Source organism: Oryctolagus cuniculus, chromosome 15 (assembly GCF_964237555.1).
Source record: "Oryctolagus cuniculus chromosome 15, mOryCun1.1, whole genome shotgun sequence".
In the NCBI taxonomy this organism is placed as follows: Eukaryota; Metazoa; Chordata; class Mammalia; order Lagomorpha; family Leporidae; genus Oryctolagus; species Oryctolagus cuniculus.
Window position 1 is genome coordinate 71194202 of NC_091446.1, and position 8465 is coordinate 71202666.

The 8465-nt window shown below is 45.5% G+C and overlaps 1 protein-coding gene across 1 annotated transcript in view; it reads right to left on the reverse strand.

Annotated features, from left to right (window-relative positions):
• The window catches only part of DYDC1 (DPY30 domain containing 1), a 69790-nt gene extending 61326 nt beyond the window's left edge, over positions 1-8464 (reverse strand). The window contains exon 1 of the mRNA XM_008274307.4: positions 8195-8464. The gene's annotated coding sequence lies outside the window, so the exon portion shown is untranslated. The remainder of the gene's footprint in view (positions 1-8194) is intronic.
• Between the last annotated feature and the right edge of the window lies 1 nt (position 8465).

The window sequence follows — 8465 nt, forward strand, 5'->3', positions numbered from 1 at the left end:
CCAGCTGTTGTAGAGTGAACCCGCAGATGGAAGATCTCTCTCTTTTTCTCTGTCTCTTGGTCTTTCAAATAAATAAGTAAAATCTTTTAAAGAATTGGTGAATTTCACCTCAATGATACCTTAATTGAAAAAAATTATACTGGGGCCAGTGCTGTGGTGCAGCCGGTAAAGCTGCCGCCCGCAGTGCCGGCATCTCATATGGGCACTGGTTCAAGACTTGGCTACTCCACTTCTGATCCAGCTCTCTGCTATGGCCTGGGAAAGCAGTAGAAGATGGCCGATGTCCTTGGCCGAGTCCCTGCACCCATGTAGGAGACCCAGAAGAAGCTCCTGGCTGCTGGCTTCAGATTGGATTGGCCCAGCTCTGGCTGTCGAGACCATTTAGGGAGTGAACCAGTGGATGGACGATCTCTCTCCCTCTCTGCCTCTGCCTCTGCCTTTCTGTAACTTTGCCTTATAAATAAATAAATAAATCTTTTTAAAAAAGTATACTTTACTAAAAAGTGAAAAAAAAAGTTTGAGATTCAAGTAAAAAAACTGAGTAGGAAATTGATACAGGAATCAGGAAATGAAAGATAACTATACACAGAATTTTTAGAAATTGTTAGAGAACAACTTTAAATAAATACATTTTAAAACTTAATAGAAATAGACAGGGGTCAGCATTGTGGCACAGCAGGTTAAGCTGCCACCTGCAATGCCAGCATCCTGGTTCGAGTCCTGGCTACTCCATATCCAATCCAGCTCCCTGCTAATGGCCTACAAAAAGCAGTGGAGGATGGCGCAAGTATTTCAGCAAAAACTAGGTAATATATTTTTCCATTTGTTTCTATCTAATTTTAAGAACTTTTAAAAAATATTTATTTATTTATTTATTTGAAAGCAGGGTTACAGAGAGAGAGGGAAAGACAGGGAAATCTTCAATCCGTTGGTTTACTCCCCAAATAAATGGCCACAACAGCCAGGGCTGAGCCAGGCCAAAGCCAGGAGCCAGATATACATCCAGGTCACCCACATGGGTGGCAGGGGCCCAATCTCTAGGGCCATCATCCACTGCTTCTGAGGCACATTAGCAGGGAGCTAGATCAGAAGTGAAGCAGCTGGGTCTCGAACCAGTGCTCATATGGGAGCATCACAGGCAGCAGCTTAATGTGCTGTGCCACAGGGCCAGACCCTATTTTAAGAACCTCAATAACATTTCCAGTTTCTAATATAAATCTTACAACTCTTTAGTTCAATACTGCTCCAGATATTTGCATATTTGTCACAACTGCAAGTGGAATGCGTTTCTAGTATCTACTTATAGGTGTTTATTGGTGTTTGCGCACATGGATGGCAAGATCCCAAGCACTGGGGCCCTTCTGCCCTCCCAGACAATGGGATCCAGAAGGAAGCTGGATCAGAAGTGGAGCACCAGGACTTGAACCAGTACTTTTAAATGGGAAGCCAGTGTCACCACTGGCTTAACCCTCTTTGCTACAATGCCTCACTAGCCACTTATCTCATTGAAATTAACATTTTCCACTGAAGATACCATCTCTCAGGCCTTGGTGAAGTATATTATATTTAAATGATCTAAACTTATTCTTAGTTTACTTAGAGCTGTTATTGTGAAAGGTTGTAAATTTTTTACTGAATCCCGGTTCAGAATCTACTGATAAACAGTTTTATTCCCTTTAATTTATTCATATAAATTGATTGATCTATCGATTTTGATGCCCACTTGCATTCCTGGAACAAACTCTACTAGATTGTAGAACAGCAAAACTCATAATTTCTAACTTGCTTTTTTTTTTACATTTTAACATCTCTTGGGTCACGCATTTTCAATCAATGGGGTCTCACAATTCTTACTGACTAGGCAGCAAATGAGACATAGTTGTTGGGGCACACATGTGGATGTGGTCACAGATCACTAACCCTTCAGTTGTATTAATTTAATTGCTTTTAAAAAAAATCTAAAATAATATGATTTGGCACTGAAATGGAAAAGTTACTGAAAATGTAGAAATTCATGGACTCATAACAGTAGATCAATTGGATATTAGCAATGTAAATTTTGTCAAAGGAATGACATCATTTTCCTATTTTCTTGCAAAGCAACCCTTGAGAGCCTATTAGAATTAAGAAAGAAAACCACACATACACACACACATACAAATGAAGTCCATTATGTTTTGTTATTGAGATACACACAGAAGAACTGCAATGCACAGGAAAAATTGCCAACCCTGTCAAAAATGGATAAAAGAAATCTGAAAGCAATGAGAAGCTGGTGTCATCAGTTCATGTGTTTGAAGGACTATCATTAACATGTCACGCATCGCTTCATCAAAGAGTCCCTGCTGACCTTGAGCAGAAGACCATGTGGAGCATCCTTTAAGAAATGCTGTATCATCAATGTTTCTGGTGGATGAAGGATAATAGTGTGCAATAAATTCAGAAATCAGGGCCAGCACTGTGGCGTAGTGAGCTAAGCCCCAGCCTGTGGCACCAGAATCCCATATGGGCACTGGTTCAAGTCCTGGATGCCCCTCTTCCAATCCAGCTCTCTGCTATGGCCTGGGAAAGCAGTACAAGATGGCCCAAGTGCCCAGGCCCCTGCACCTGCGTGAGAGAACTGGAAGAAGCTCCTGGCTCCTGACTTTGGATCAGCTCAGCTCCGGCCATTGAGGCCACCTGGGGAGTGAACCGATGGATGGAAAGCTTCTTTCTCTCTCTCTGCCTCTCTCTGTAACTCTACCTCTCTCAAATAAATAAATAAAATCTTTTAAAATTTTTTCAGAAATAATGACTCAATCTAAAAATGGTATAGAAGAGTTAGACTTTAATTATGAAGTTATCTAAAGAATACCTTGTTTACTTTACATTCATTTTTCTTTCAAAGTAGATACACAATAATGTGTGAGATGGGAACAGACTCAGACCAATCGCAACGTAGCAGAACCCTGGCCACAATGATTGGCCAAGCAGAGTGAGCTTTGGCCTTTGTTTAGTTCTTGGTCTAACTGATCCTTCCCCGTGCTAGATCCTGGGAGCCACACTACAATCACAAGGAAAACCAGCCTTGACATGAAACCAACACATGGGTAACAGAAAAGAGAAGCAAAGGAACCTGGATTGTTAATGATATTATTGAGGGTGGCCTCAAAGCAATTTTGGTTAGATTTTTCTATTCTTGCAAACCAAAGATTCCTAAGTAAATAAAGGCTTGGTGAATGATAGCTGATGTATATATGTATGTATGTATTTGAAAAGCAGAGTGACAGAAAGAGGGAGAGACAGAGAAAGAAATCTTCCATCCAATGCCTGCATCAGCCAGGGCTGGACGAAACAAAAACCAGGAGCTAGGAACTACATCCCACGTCTCACATGGGTGGCAGGGTCTCAAGTACTTGAGCCCTCATCTGCTACCTGCTGTGTGCATTGGCAAGAAGCTGAAGCAGAAGCAGAGTAGCTAGAATATGAACCAGACACTCCCACATGGGATGTAGATGCACCAAGGGGAAGATTTACCCATTGCGCCACCACACCTACCTCAGTAAATAATATTGATAACACAAATGATGAAGAGTGAGAGCACTCAGCCAGCCCTGCAGTACTCATCCTGGAGACAGAGGGTCACACACAGCCAGGCCTCCTTCAGCCATTGGTTCACATGGTAAACCACTGTCCACTTATATGCAGGGCTCTAGAAAGAAGGCCCTACAGACTTTGCTGTGAAGTACACCACACAAGCAGAGTCTCTTCATATTCTAAAAAAATAAGAAACAGGAGTGTTTTTGCCTGGCTATTGACGCCCACATTCCATATCAGAGTACCTGGGTTTGATTCCCAGCTCTGGCTCCTGACTCCAGCTTCCTGTCAAGACAATCCTAGGGGTCAGCAGTGATGGCTAAAGTAGCTGGGTTCCTGCCACTCATACAGGACCTAGAGGATGCTCATGGCTCTTGGTTTCAGCCTGGTCCACCCTTTACTACTGAGGGCATTTGGGGAGTGAACCAATGAATGGAAGCTTGCTCTCTCTCTCTCTTTACTTCTCAAGCAATTTTTTTTTTAAATAATAGAGAGCTGAATTTAGGGATATTGGTAAGTAGGGAAGATATTTAGAGCTGATCTGTGCTCATCTATTTTTGCAGTTTTGTATTAGTCAGATTTCCACTACTGCAACAAAATCCTGAGGCAGGCTAACTTTATAAAGAGACTTATGTAACCTACCGTTCTAGAGATTCGGGCACATGGTGCCAGCATTAGCCTGGCTTTGGTGAGGACCTCATGGACTCATGCTGGGAGAGTGAGCAAGAGGAAAAGATGATGTTTTTTGTTTTTTAAAGATGTATTTATTTGAAAGTTGGAGTTACAGAGAGAGAAGGAGAAGCAGAGAAAGAGAGAGGTCTTCCATCCGCTGGTTCACTCTCCAATTGGCTACAATTGGGGCCAGAGCTGTGCCTATCTGAAGCCAGGAGCCAGGAGCTTTTTCTGGGTCATCCACATAGGTGGAGGGGCCCAAGCATTTAGGCCATCTTTGACTGCTTTCCCAGGCCATTAGGAAGGAGCTGGATCAGAAGTGGAGCAAAGCGCTCCTCCCGGGTCCGAGTGAAGGGTGACGGTCATGTGGCTCAGATTTATGCCATCTGCCAGTCCATCTCCAAAGCCCTGGTGGCCTATTACCAAAAATATATAGTGGATGAGGCTTCCAAAAAGGAGCTCAAAGACATCCTCATCCAGTATGATCGCACCCTGCTGGTAGCTGACCCCGCTGCTGCGAGTCCAAAAAGTTTGGAGGCCCCGATGCCCGGGCTCACTACCAGAAATCCTCCCCGGATCAGGGGTCAGCTCCATAATAAACAGTGGTTGTGGGATTTTAAATTTCCAAGAAAAAAAAAAAAAAAAGTGGAGCAGCTAGGGCCAGCGCTGTGGTGTAACAGGTAAAGCTGCCACCTTCAGTGCCGGCATCCCATATGGGTGCCAGTTCGAGTCCTGGCTGCTCCACTTCCAATCCAGCTCTCTGCTATGGCCTGGGAAAGCAGTACAAGATGCCCAAGTCCTTGGGCCCCTGCACCTGCGTGGGAGACCTGGAAGAAGCTCCTGGCTCCTGGCTTCAAATTGGCGCAGCTCCAGCCATTGAGGCCAATTGGGGAATGAACCAGCGGATGGAAGACCTCTCTCTCCCTCTCATTCTCTCTGTGTGTAACTCTTTCAAGCAAATAAATAAATCTTAAAAAAAAAAAAAAAAAAAAAAAAAGGTGGAACAGCTGGGATACGAACCAGCACCCATATTGGATGGCGGTGCCACAGGTGGTGGCTTTACCTGCTTTGCCACAGCACTGGCCCCTACGCTTAGGATTTTAAAATAAAAAAGAACTCACTCCAGGAAATCAGCATTCCCTTCCAAGGGCAGCACCTGCAATGACCCAAGGGCCTTCTACTAGGCCCTACCTCTTTGAGGTCCCACCGTCTCCCACATTGCCACACTGGAATCAAGCCTCCAACACATGAACCTTTGGGGGACAGACTCAGATCCCACCCAATCCATACCACATGCACATGAAATTATTGATTTCTTATGCAGCCACAGAATGGAAATCTGGGCCCGGGTCAGTGAGGTCAAGCACTTCTTTTTGACTTATTTTCACTCCTTTACTAGCCACCGTCTGAACTGGAGCTCAGATAACACAGGGCATCAGCTTAGAGCTGTGTTACACTGATGGCCCGGGTCACGGCTGAGGAGGCAATCCACACTGTCCAAATCTAGAGGTGTTGTGACACTGAAAGAATCACAAGCCTTTACCCAGATCTGCCTTCCAATAGCAATGTTTTCTGCCTGTCTGTGGGATTTATAAGGAACAGAAAAGCCTTCCAGCCCTTGTCCAGACAGCAACTCATATATGTTTTTAAATATTTAAGCTGTCACAAAGCTTCCAGTCAACCTTAATTTCTACCCACTTAAATTCAAAATCTAAGGATAGTCAATGGTCTTTAAAACATTACAACCATTTTCCCTAAAACTTGGCATATTGATGGGGTTTTTTTGGTTTGTTTTTAGAAGGCTTTTTTTTTTTTTTTTTTTGATTGGCTCTTTGTTTTTGTTTTATCCTTTGGCTTTGTAAATCAGCTTTCCTATGCCTGCCTGCCCACAACTTATTTTTCTGGTCTTATGACTGTTTTTTTAATGAGCTCAGCCTGTGCCTCCTTGTAGAGAAAGAAACTTAGAGTCTGAGGAGCATATTAATTAGCTACCAGATCTAGCTTGGCTTTTGAAGTAAGAGCTTCCGGACATTACAGAAGTGTACATATAATCATGGCTTTTTGCATTCGATTAGTAATTATATCACAGCTGAAGCCTTGGGGTAGCTCTCGCTCCCAAATCCTGCTCTCTGTAACCCTGAATGGTTCTGTCATTAGCGGTCAGTCTCTGGGGGTCCACATCCCAAGGAAATAGCTTCCTGTTTTTCTAAGTTGCATTCTTTGTAAACTTTCCGTAGGACCAAATCTCCTACTTTAACACGGAGAACATTAAGCTTTTTCCCCCCATCTCCCCTTTTCACAGGGTAGGGAGAAATGAGGCAGGAATTAGATAGGTCCCTTTTTAATGACTACACCCACATTGTACCAAATTACACCCGTGTTTTCTGGCCTTCAGATCAGATGTCTACTTCTGTAATCCTCAAACTGATTTCTCACCCCACCCCCAATTCAGTACTGCCCCAAAACGTCTGGGTGCCAGTCCTGGGCCAGGCCCCTGTTTCTAGAGGGGAAAGGAATTCACAGTTTGAGTTAGGAGAGGTTCCTTAAATAGATGACATGACTTGAAGTCTTGCCCTGTTTACAGAGTGGAGCCGAGTGGGAAGGCTGGGAGGTGAATCTGGGAAGCTTTTGGTCTTTGTACACCAGCAAGCATGTCACAGGGGAGCGTGGGAACGCACAGCTGGAAGATGCCACCTCTAACCAGCGGCCGTGTCAGACTGTTTTGCTAAGTAGCCCTGTGACTGCTCTGGGGTTCCACTGCACTTTTAAAATTGTTTACTGATGGCTCTAGCACTGTGGCACAGCAGGTTGAGATCACCTGGGATGCCAGCACTTCATATGAATGCCGGCTGAAGTCCTAGCTGCTCCATTTGGGATCCAGCTCCTTGCTAATACAGCTGGGAAAGCAGCGGAAGATGACCCAAGTACTTGTGCCCCTGTACCTGTGTAGGAGACCCAGATCGAACTCCAGTCTCCGAGTTTTGTGGCCATTTAGGGGAGTGAGTCTCTCTCCTCTAATTCTGCCTTACAAATAAAAAATAAATACTTTAAAATTATTTTCACTTCATTTGAAATGAAGAGAAACAGAAACATCTTCCATCTGCTGGTTCCACAACAATCAGGAACAACCAAGGCTGGGCCAAGGCCAAGTCAGCAGCTAGAAACCCCATCTGGGTCCCACCTGGGTGCAGGGACCCAAGCACTTGAGCCATCACCTGCTGCCTCTAGCACTAGCAGGAAGCTGAGTGGGGAGTGAAATCACAGAGGCCCAGAGCAGTGACTCCATTGCTGGGCAAAATGCCTGCCCCTCCATTGATTTTTTATTTTGTTAATACTTATTATATTTTATTTCAAAGTCAAGGAGAGAGAGGAAGAGATAAAGATCTTCCATCGCTAGTTCACTCCCCATATGGCCCAATGGCTGGGGCCTGGAGCCAGGATAGGACCAGGAGCCAGAAACTTCTAGGTCTTCCACGAGTGTGGCAGGGGCCCAAGCACTTGGGGCATCTTCTGCTACTCTCCCAGGTGCATCAGCAGGGAGCTGGGTCAGAAGTGGAGCAGCCAGGACCCCAACCGGAGCTCATATGGGATGCTGGCATCGCAGGGAGCCCCTTAGCCCACTATGCCGTAACTCCCGCCCCTCCATGATCTTTTAAGTCTTGTATTGTGCGCCAGCTCTTCCTGTCGCTAAAAATACGTTCTCCCAACCACCTACTTGTACACAACAGAGTGGGTACTCACTACAGGAGGAATAAATGAAGGGAGGATGGACGACCGAATGTGGGACAAGCTAGTCCCAGCGTTGCTCAGAGTCTGAGGGGACCAGTCAGCATCCCAGCAGCCAGGGCTCCAGGCCGCTTCCGGCCACCCTGCCCCAGTGGCCAGTATTTAGGGGTGAAAGGGGGCATGTGGGGTGAGGAGGCGGCCCGCGATTCTGAATTTGTACCTGTAGCTTGAAACGCCACTCATCGCCATGTGTTAGTCCTGATGATACCCCGCTGCCCCAAGCAAACAGAAGCCATCAAAAAACTCTTCAATAACAGGCTGCCTACTGGGAGGCGATCACCCTCACACAGGGCTGATGCCTCCAGATCCCCTCAGAACAGCCCAGAGCCCTTCGGCCCCAGGTGGCCTAAGCCAGCCTGCCGCGCAACTAACGGGCGGACAGACTTGAACGTCCCCGAGCCCCGGACTACTGTTAGCTGACCAAGGGTGAA